The sequence below is a fragment of the Callorhinus ursinus genome, unplaced genomic scaffold (assembly GCF_003265705.2).
Source record: "Callorhinus ursinus isolate GAN/ISIS: 27379988/994484 unplaced genomic scaffold, GSC_fseal_2.0 scaffold26, whole genome shotgun sequence".
NCBI classification, from domain to species: Eukaryota; Metazoa; Chordata; class Mammalia; order Carnivora; family Otariidae; genus Callorhinus; species Callorhinus ursinus.
This window is the reverse complement of record NW_027397088.1, coordinates 497,059-505,750: the sequence shown is the minus strand read 5'-3', so window position 1 is coordinate 505,750 and position 8,692 is coordinate 497,059. Positions and strand designations below refer to the sequence as shown.

At 42.6% G+C, this 8,692-nt stretch overlaps 1 protein-coding gene across 1 annotated transcript in view; it reads left to right on the top strand.

Annotated features, from left to right (window-relative positions):
- LOC112838208 (HLA class I histocompatibility antigen, A alpha chain) overlaps positions 1 to 396 on the top strand; it is a 37,574-nt gene extending 37,178 nt beyond the window's left edge. The window contains exon 6 of the mRNA XM_073877503.1: positions 381 to 396. The gene's annotated coding sequence lies outside the window, so the exon portion shown is untranslated. The remainder of the gene's footprint in view (positions 1 to 380) is intronic.
- The last annotated feature ends 8,296 nt before the right edge of the window (positions 397 to 8,692 follow it).

Sequence of the window (8,692 nt, the reverse complement as noted above, 5' to 3'; positions counted from 1 at the left end):
CTTTGTGTGCTTCTGTGAGTATTTCAGCCCTTTATTTTCCTCTGTTTCAGTTTGTATTTTTCAGTCACTGGCTAACCTCTCTTTTTACCCATGCTCATATTCCTACCATTAAGGAAGATCCTGATTTCCATAGACCACTTGACACCACTAAGCAGCTTCCATTGCCAGGGCCCTGACCCCAGTGTTCCTTCATCCCTGCTTCCTCAGTACAGTGCCACATTTGGAACTCATGGTCCAGGGTTGTCTGTAAGAGCTTGAGCCTTCAGAGAGCATTTTTTATTTAGGTAGCCCTAACTGTTGACTAAAGGGCTAGACAGACTACTGATGCCACTGGTGTTGTTTTTATTTTTTTTTAAGGTCTTTATTTATTTATTAGAGAGAGAGAGAGTGAGAGAGAGCAGAAGTGGGGGTAGGAGGGGAGGGGCAGAGGGAGAGAGAGAAGCAGACTCCCTGCTGAGCAGGGATTCCCAACTTGGGGCTCGGTCCCAGTACTCTGGGATCATGACCTGAGCTAAAGGCAGATACTTAACTGACTGAGCCACCCAGGTCCCTGGTGTTGTTTTTATTTATTTATTTTTTAAAGATTTTATTTATTTATTTGACAGAGAGAGACACAGTGAGAGAGGGAACACAAGCAGGGGGAGCGGGAGAGGGAGAAGCAGGCTCTCTGTGGAGCGGGGAGCCCGATGTGGGACTCGACCCCGGGACCCTCGGACCATGACCTGAGCCGAAGGCCGACGCTTAACGACTGAGCCACCCAGGTGCCCTCTGGTGTTGTTTTTAAACAAGGAAAAAAGTTTAGGGGGTCAGAGTGGCTTCAGATCCTCCAGACTCACTCAGCCTTTCCCACTCTCTCGGTTTTCTTTTATAAAAACCTAACAAGGGAAATTGTACAAATCTGAACTAACAAGGTCAAAGGTGCTAATGAAAGGACACTGGTGGACACTACACAAGTATGCCCCATAGGTAAACCCTCAAGGTTTTCTTGAGAATGAGTAAATAACAAAAATTGTTTTATTTGCTATCCCTAGGAAACTTATTCAAAGATAAAATTTCAGACTGACCACTTTGCTAGGTGCCAGCTAATCAATTTACCTCAAACATACAAATAAAATTCACTGTTCTCAGAATGCAGTATTTTTTTTTTTTTTGGTCCCTTTCTCTTATAAATCCTGTGTTGTACTTATTTATTGCTGCATAAAAGTCACCACATAATGTGGCTTCAAACAACAATGATTCTGTGGACTAAACTGTCTGAGAGCTTGGCTGGGTAGTTTCTTCTGTTCCATATGTCGTCAGCTGGAGTCACTCAGCTGCATTTAGCTAGTGGCTGTGGCACCTGATCTGGAAGACCCAAGAAGCTTCTTTTGCCCCTTATTGCTTTTCAGTGTGGCCTAGCTACATAGCTGGTTTTGAGGTCCTCACAGCATGGCTGTCTCAGGGTGGTTGAACCTCTTACATGTTCTGGCTTCCACAGAGAGCATTTCAAGAGGACAAGCTCCAAGGTGCAAGTACTTATCAAGCCTCTATATTCATCACACTTGCTAATGTCCCCTTGACAAAGCAAGTCAGGTAACCAAGCTCAGACTCAACATGTAAGGGGCTACTATGGGGCATGAATACTGGGAGGTTCATTCATTCCCTGGGGACCACCAATGTAGAAATTTACCACATCTTTATTTTGCCTTCATCCCTGACTCAGTCTCTCTACTGATTGCTTCATATGTCAATAAGTTAGGTGCATGAAAAATAGTAATTAGTGTGCAAGTAACTAAATGCTTCTGAATTACTTTTTGATCACTTATTTCTGGAGATAATGTCTACCTGGGTCGGGGTAGATCTGGACCCTTTTTGTCTTCAGTTCATATTCCTTGGCTACACCCATGAGTCTCATTTCTGAGCTCATTGGCTCTTGCACACTAGACCTGATTTTTGGCTAAGTTTGTTTTAAGTGTGCTGTTGGTTGCACATGACTGAACATGCATGCCCACAGTGGGATAGTAATGGGGGAACTTGTGAGTTCTGATTTAGTGACTGAATCATAAAGTGATACCTCTCATATGGGAGACTATAGGAAGAATGTCCCAATTAGGAAAATAGATGAAACAATGCAGAATGTGGTTCACTTAGGAGTTTGTGGTTCATTCAACTGTTTTATGTTTTTATCAGTATAGATTCTTCTAACTAGAGGCATACTCCTATTCCTCCTTTCTAAACTCTGTCCTTTTTCATGTTTACTTTTTTTTTTTAAGATTTTTTATTTTGGGGGTGCCTGGGTGGTGCAGTCGGTTAAGCAGTTGTTTAAGCATCTGCCTTCAGCTCAGGTCATGATCCCAGGGTCCTGGGCTTGAGCCCTGGGTCAGGCTCCCTGCTCAGTGAGGAGTCAGCTTCTCCCTCGCCCTCCCCCCACACACACTCATGCTCTTTCTCTAGCTCTGCAGTCTCTCTCAAATAAAATCTTTTATTTTTTTAAAGATTTTATTTATTTATTTATTTGACAGAAAGAGACACAGCGAGAGAGGGAACACAAGCAGGGGGAGTGGGAGAGGGAGAAGCAGACTTCCCGCTGAGCAGGGAGCCCGATGTGGGGCTCGATCCCAGGACCCTGCGATCATGACCTGAGCCGAAGGCCGAGGCTTAACGACTGAGCCACCCAGGCGCCCCTAAATAAAATCTTTTTAAAAAGATTTTTTATTTTCAAGTAATCTACACACAACATGGGGCTCGAAATTACAACCCCGAGATCAAGAGTCACATGCTCCACTGAGCAGGCCAGGTACCTCTCATGTTTACTTATAATAAGATAGTTGTCAATATATGCAAAAGTGGACTCCCTGTAACAAGGAAATCAAATCCTAGTATGCAATAGCTTTCCTTAATGTTTCTAAACAATTTAGTAATTCAAAATGTGTGCCCTTTGCACTGGGTGTTGTATATAAGTGATGAATCACTGAATGCTACTCCTGAAACCAATATTGCACTATATGTTAACTAGAATTTAAGTGAAAGTATTTTTAAAAAGCCAAAACAAACAAAATGTATGCCCTTTTTGGTTTCTTTTTTTTTAATTTAAATTCCATTAATTAACATATAGTATATCATTAGTTTCAGAGGTAGAGCTTAGTGATTCATCAGTTGCATATAACACCTAGTGCTCATTACATCAAGTGCCCTCCTTAATGCCCATCATCCAGTTACCCCATACCCTACCGACCTCCCCTCCAGCAACCTTCAGTTTGTTTCCTGTAGTTAAGAGTCTCCTGGGGCACCTGGGTGGCTCAGTGAGCTGGGCATCTGCCTTCAGGTTAGGTCATGATCCTGGGTTCCTGGGATCAAGCCCCACATCGGGTTCCCTGCTCAGTGGGGAGTCTGCTTCTCCCTCCCCACTGCCTGCTGCTCCACCTGCTTGTGCTCTCTCTCAAATAAATAAAATCTTTAAAAAAAAAAGAAGAAGAAGAAGAAATAGAATCGAGTAAATAAGAAAATTTGGTATGCCAGTAAAGTGGAATCTCAAATCTCTGGGGGAAAGATAGGCTTTTTAAGTAACAGCATTAGAACAACTGGATAGCCTCTGGGAAAAGATAAAATTAGAGCCACACTTCACATCACACACTAGAATAAACTCCAATAGATCAGAAATTTAAATATAAATAATGATACCATATAAGTATTAAAAGAGCACACTGATTAATTCCTCTATAACCTGTGGATTGGGAAGACCTTTCTAATTATTATTCAAAATACAGATAAAAGAAAATATTAACAAACATTATATAACAGTAAAAATACATGTGTTTTGGAAAAAAATAGACAAAATCAAAGGACAAATTACAAAGACGTGTAACATAGTACAAGTAACTTGTAGCTTATCTTCCTGCTCCAGTTCTTAAAAATCCAGAACACAAACACAAACACCAAAAAAAGAAAACTTTTAAGCAAAAGACATCAGTGGAGATTTCATTGAAAAGGAAAGGCAAATGGCCTTGATACATATGAAAAGATGTTCAGTTGCATTCATGATAAAATAAAACTATACCAAGATAACAATATCCCATTGATCAGAGTGACAAAAGTGCCAAACTTTGTCAAAGCACCCTGTTAGTAAGGCTGTGGAGAAACAGTCCCATTATAACATTGCTGACTGGGGGCAAAACGTTTAATAGAATCCCCGTGGAGTAGAATTTAGCACCATCTAACAAAATTACATCTATAATTACCCTTAGACTCAGAAACTTCATTTCTAATTATCTACTCAGTATATATTTCCACGGTGAACATGCATGAGGGTATTCATTTTGGCATTATTTGTCATAACAAAACACTGGAAATGACACAAGTCCATCAGTAGGAGACTGAATAAACTGGTATGTCCAGACAACAATGCTATGCAGCTGTAAAAAGAATGAAAAAGACCTGCATAACTAATATGGAGCAATCCTCAGGATATATTATTGAGTGACAGAAGCTGATGTGGGAAACAAAGGCAGAAGAGAAATAATTGAATTTCCTTACTATCTACAGTCCATTGACAAGTCCTTGAAACAGGCACAGCAACATTCCTCTAGGGACTCAACTGCCCGGCTGTTAATACTTTGCTAAGGGCAAAACACAACCCTAGCCCAACCCCTCCGCCTCAAGGATCCTGTAAATTTACTCTATTTTTTTTTTAAGGATTTTATTTATTCGAGAGAGAGAATGAAAGAGAGCACGTGATGGGGGAGGGTCAGAGGGAGAAGCAGACTCCCCGCTGAGCAGGGAGCCCGATGTGGGACTCGATCCCAGGACCCCGGAATCATGACCTGAGCTGAAGGCAGATGCTTAACCATCTGAGGCCACCCAAGGTGCCCTAAATTTCTATTTTTATATACAAATTATATATATGTTATTTTTTAGTTTTTGTTTCCTTTTATTGAATTTTATTTTACTTCATTTTTATGTATATGCAAGTTGTTCTACTTTCTACATTTTATTTTTTATTTTTTTTAAAGATTTTATTTTATTTATTTATTTGAGAGAGAGAGAGAATGAGAGACAGAGAGCACGAGAGGGAAGAGGGTCAGAGGGAGAAGCAGACTCCCTGCTGAGCAGGGAGCCCGATGTGGGACTCGATCCCGGGACTCCAGGATCATGACCTGAGCCGAAGGCAGTCGCTTAACCAACTGAGCCACCCAGGCGCCCCTAAATTTACTTTAACATATAAAAATTCCTTTGGAAACTTCCTTTATCTCTACCCCCCAAGATATGTGTTGGCAATCATCCCCCAAGTGTATGGCCCACCAGTATACATCTGAAGGGTCTCATGTCTAAGGCTTTATTAGATGCTAATAAATGACCTTTTCCCAACAATAGCTAGCTCCTTCAGGATCCTGGAAACCTCGTTTCCAAAATTCCTTAGAGACTTAATGCTGTCCCTAACCCCCTCCCAACTTGAAAGTATGTAATGGGCCACTCCTCATGACCCCATTGCAGCTCCTTCTGCCCACGGGGCCTGTCCCTGGGCTTTAACAAAATCACCTTTTTGCACCAAAGACGTCTCAAAAATTCTTTCTTGGTCGTCAGCTTCGAAACCTAACATTCTTTCCTACATCAACAGATATCCTGCGGGGCTGGGTCGGAGGGGCATTGTGGGGTGTCAGCTTGTGCTTCGTCATCAGCTTGGCTTCCGCTTCCTCATCAGAAGCAAGGTGCAGGACGCCTGGATGGCTCAGTTGGTTAAGCGTCTGCCTTTGGCTGAGGTTGATGAGGCAGCAGAAGGCAAGCTAAGGACAAAGCACAAGCTGACACCCCACAACCTACCTCCCCATTCCTGGAAGGGGTATGTGTGACATTCATCCAGGAAGCTCCCAACTGTCTTAATGGTAATGCCTTGCTAGAGTGGAAAACAACCTTAACTTGACAATGGCAAGGCCTGCAGTATCCTGTGAGACTTTAACATATGAAAATCCTTCTGAAATCTCCCTTTTCCTTACCTCCCCCAACTCCCAAATATAGAATCAGCCACCCCTCACAACCCCAGTTCAGCAGCTCTTTCTCCCCACGGGTCCTTGTCCCTGTGCTTTCATAAAACCACCTTTTTGCACCAGATGTCTCAAGAGTTCTTTCTTGGTCATCGGCTCCGGATCCCACCCCACCAAACCTCACCTACATTCCAAAACCAAATCGAAGTCATGATCCCAGGGTCCTGGGATCGAGCCCCGCATCGGGCTCCCTGCTCCGCGGGAAGCCTGCTTCTCCCTCTCCCACTCCCCCTGCTTGTGTTCCCTCTCTCGCTGTGTCTCTCTCTGTGTCAAATAAATAAATAAAATCTTAAAAACAAAAAACAAAAAAAAGAAAGAAAGAAAAAAGAAAAGCAACCACTTTTTGGAAGGTAGGTGGTGCGGAGATGTGAATCAGGGGCAATATGTAGGATACCGCAGAAGGGAGGGAGCCTGCCTAAGGAGGCCACCGCAAAGTACTACAAGCAGCAGAGTGCAAAATCAGAACTTCTATAAGTCTGCTCCAGTGGTGCTCAGGTGGCAAAGTGGGGCAGATTCCAAGTGGGACAGCGTGGTCTCAGGATTCCCGGGGTCACAAGAAGAACGGGGGGTGCCTGAGTGTGGCGGAACTCCCAGGCATCAGAGCAGAGAAGCCAGCTGAACACAGTGAGTCTAGGTGCCAACTTCCTGCTCAGTTTTGTCATAAATCACGGAAGGCTTTACACTTGCACAACTGCACTCCAGGTAGGTGCCTGGTACAAGGCAGAAGCCTGGAAAGACTTCTCTCCCTCTCCACCAGTCCCCCACTGGGAATGGCTCAGGTCCACATCACAGGAACCTGTAAAGTTCAGAGACTTGAAACTGGGTCACGTTCCTGAGATAAAAATGGTCAGTCACAGGTGAAGTGAACAGAGTTCAGACGGAAACCAGGGAGACAATTGGTGATTGACTGTTTTTCTGTGAAGGCTCACTGAAGAGTGGGGGGACGTGAACTTTCAGTTCCATGCTAGAGATCCTGGTGCCACCATTTTCATCCCCCTGTTGAGTAAGGGACAGGCGGGGCTAGGTAGGGAGAGATGGGGGCTATGTGATCAGGCTCACAGAAATCCCAAAAATGCAGAAGCGGAAGGAAACTAGAGACAAGGGAACACTCCAGACCACCCTGCCCTAGGTGTCCAAGGGGGAAGTCTTATTTATGACAGTCTCCTGTGGTCAACAGAAAATAACCAAACCCTAAAAAGAAGTAAGCCATTAACGATGTTATCACTAGTCCTTAATCATTGGTGCTGCCAGTAGAGAAGTCGAAAAGATTTAAGTTCCCTCCCTGGTTAGCCTTCAAAAACCGTAAAAGCCCTCAGTTGCAACCCTGTCTGAACTCCTCTCACTCCTGGGAGGTTTTTCTGTATCCTTGTTTAAAACTCTATCACTTTACTCACTCTCCTTTATCCGGGAGATTGAGTCTTTGACTCCTTGAGACAAGAACCTTCTCTGTAGCTTCACCATCAATGCTGAAAGCCTTCAAGGAGCAAAATAGCACCACATGATGGAATCCAGAGCTTCTTACATTAAGCCCAGCCCCTTTGCAAGGGAGGCCCAATTCCACCAGGGCAAAGACACCTGAGATTCAGCACAACAGACCCTTCCCCCAGAAGACTAGCATGAGCAACTCACTAGCATGAGGCTTACTGATAATAGAAAACTGCAAAACTTCAGCTCTTGGGGAAACAGTGTATACCATTCGTGGGTTTTTTTTTTTATTATTCCTTAGTCTTCCAATTTTTTTTTCAGCTATTTTCTTATTTTTTTCAATTCTTTTCTTTACTCATTTTTATTTTTATATATACATTATATATATTTTCATTTTACGTTTCCTGTCATTGTATTTTATTTTATTTTTGTATATACATAAATTTTTCTTTCCAATTTTGGTGTCTAGTTTCTTTTAACAAACAGACCAAAATACACCCAGGATCTAGTTTATTGTTTTGTTCTGTTTTATTCTTCTTTGATTTTTTTCTTATTTTGTTTTGTTTCGTTTTCTTCTGATTTGTTTTGTTTGTTTTTTTCTGTTGTTATTTTTGTCTTTTCTCTTTATTTCTTCTATTCTTTTCTCAACATAATGATGAGACCGAGGAACTCACACCAAAAGAAAGAACAGGAGGTAGTACTCACTGCCAGGGACTTAATCAATATGGATATAAGTAAGATGTTGGAACTAGTTTTCAAAACAACGATTATAAAGATACTAGCTGGGTTTAAAAAAGCATAGAGGACCCTAGAGAAACCACTACTGAAGAAATAAAAGAACTAAAATCTAATCAGGTTGAAATTAAAAATGCTATTACTGAAATGGAGTAAAAAATGGAGGCTCTAACAGGTAGGATATATGAGGCAGAAGAGAGAGTCAGGATACAAAAGACAAAGTGATGGAAAATAAGGAAGCTGAGGAAAAAAACTACTGGATCACCAAGGCAGACACTGAAATCAGTGATACCATAAAGCGAAATAATATCCATATGATAGGGGTCCCAGAAGATGAAGAGAGAGAGAGGGGCAGAAGCTTTATTTGAGGGTGCCTAGGTGGCTCAGTTGGTTAAGCGACTGCCTTCGGCTCAGGTCATGATCCCAGAGTCCTGGGATCGAGTCCCACATCGGGCTCCCGGCTCAGCAGGGAGCCTGCTTCTCCCTCTGACCTTCTCCCCTCTCATGCTGTTTCT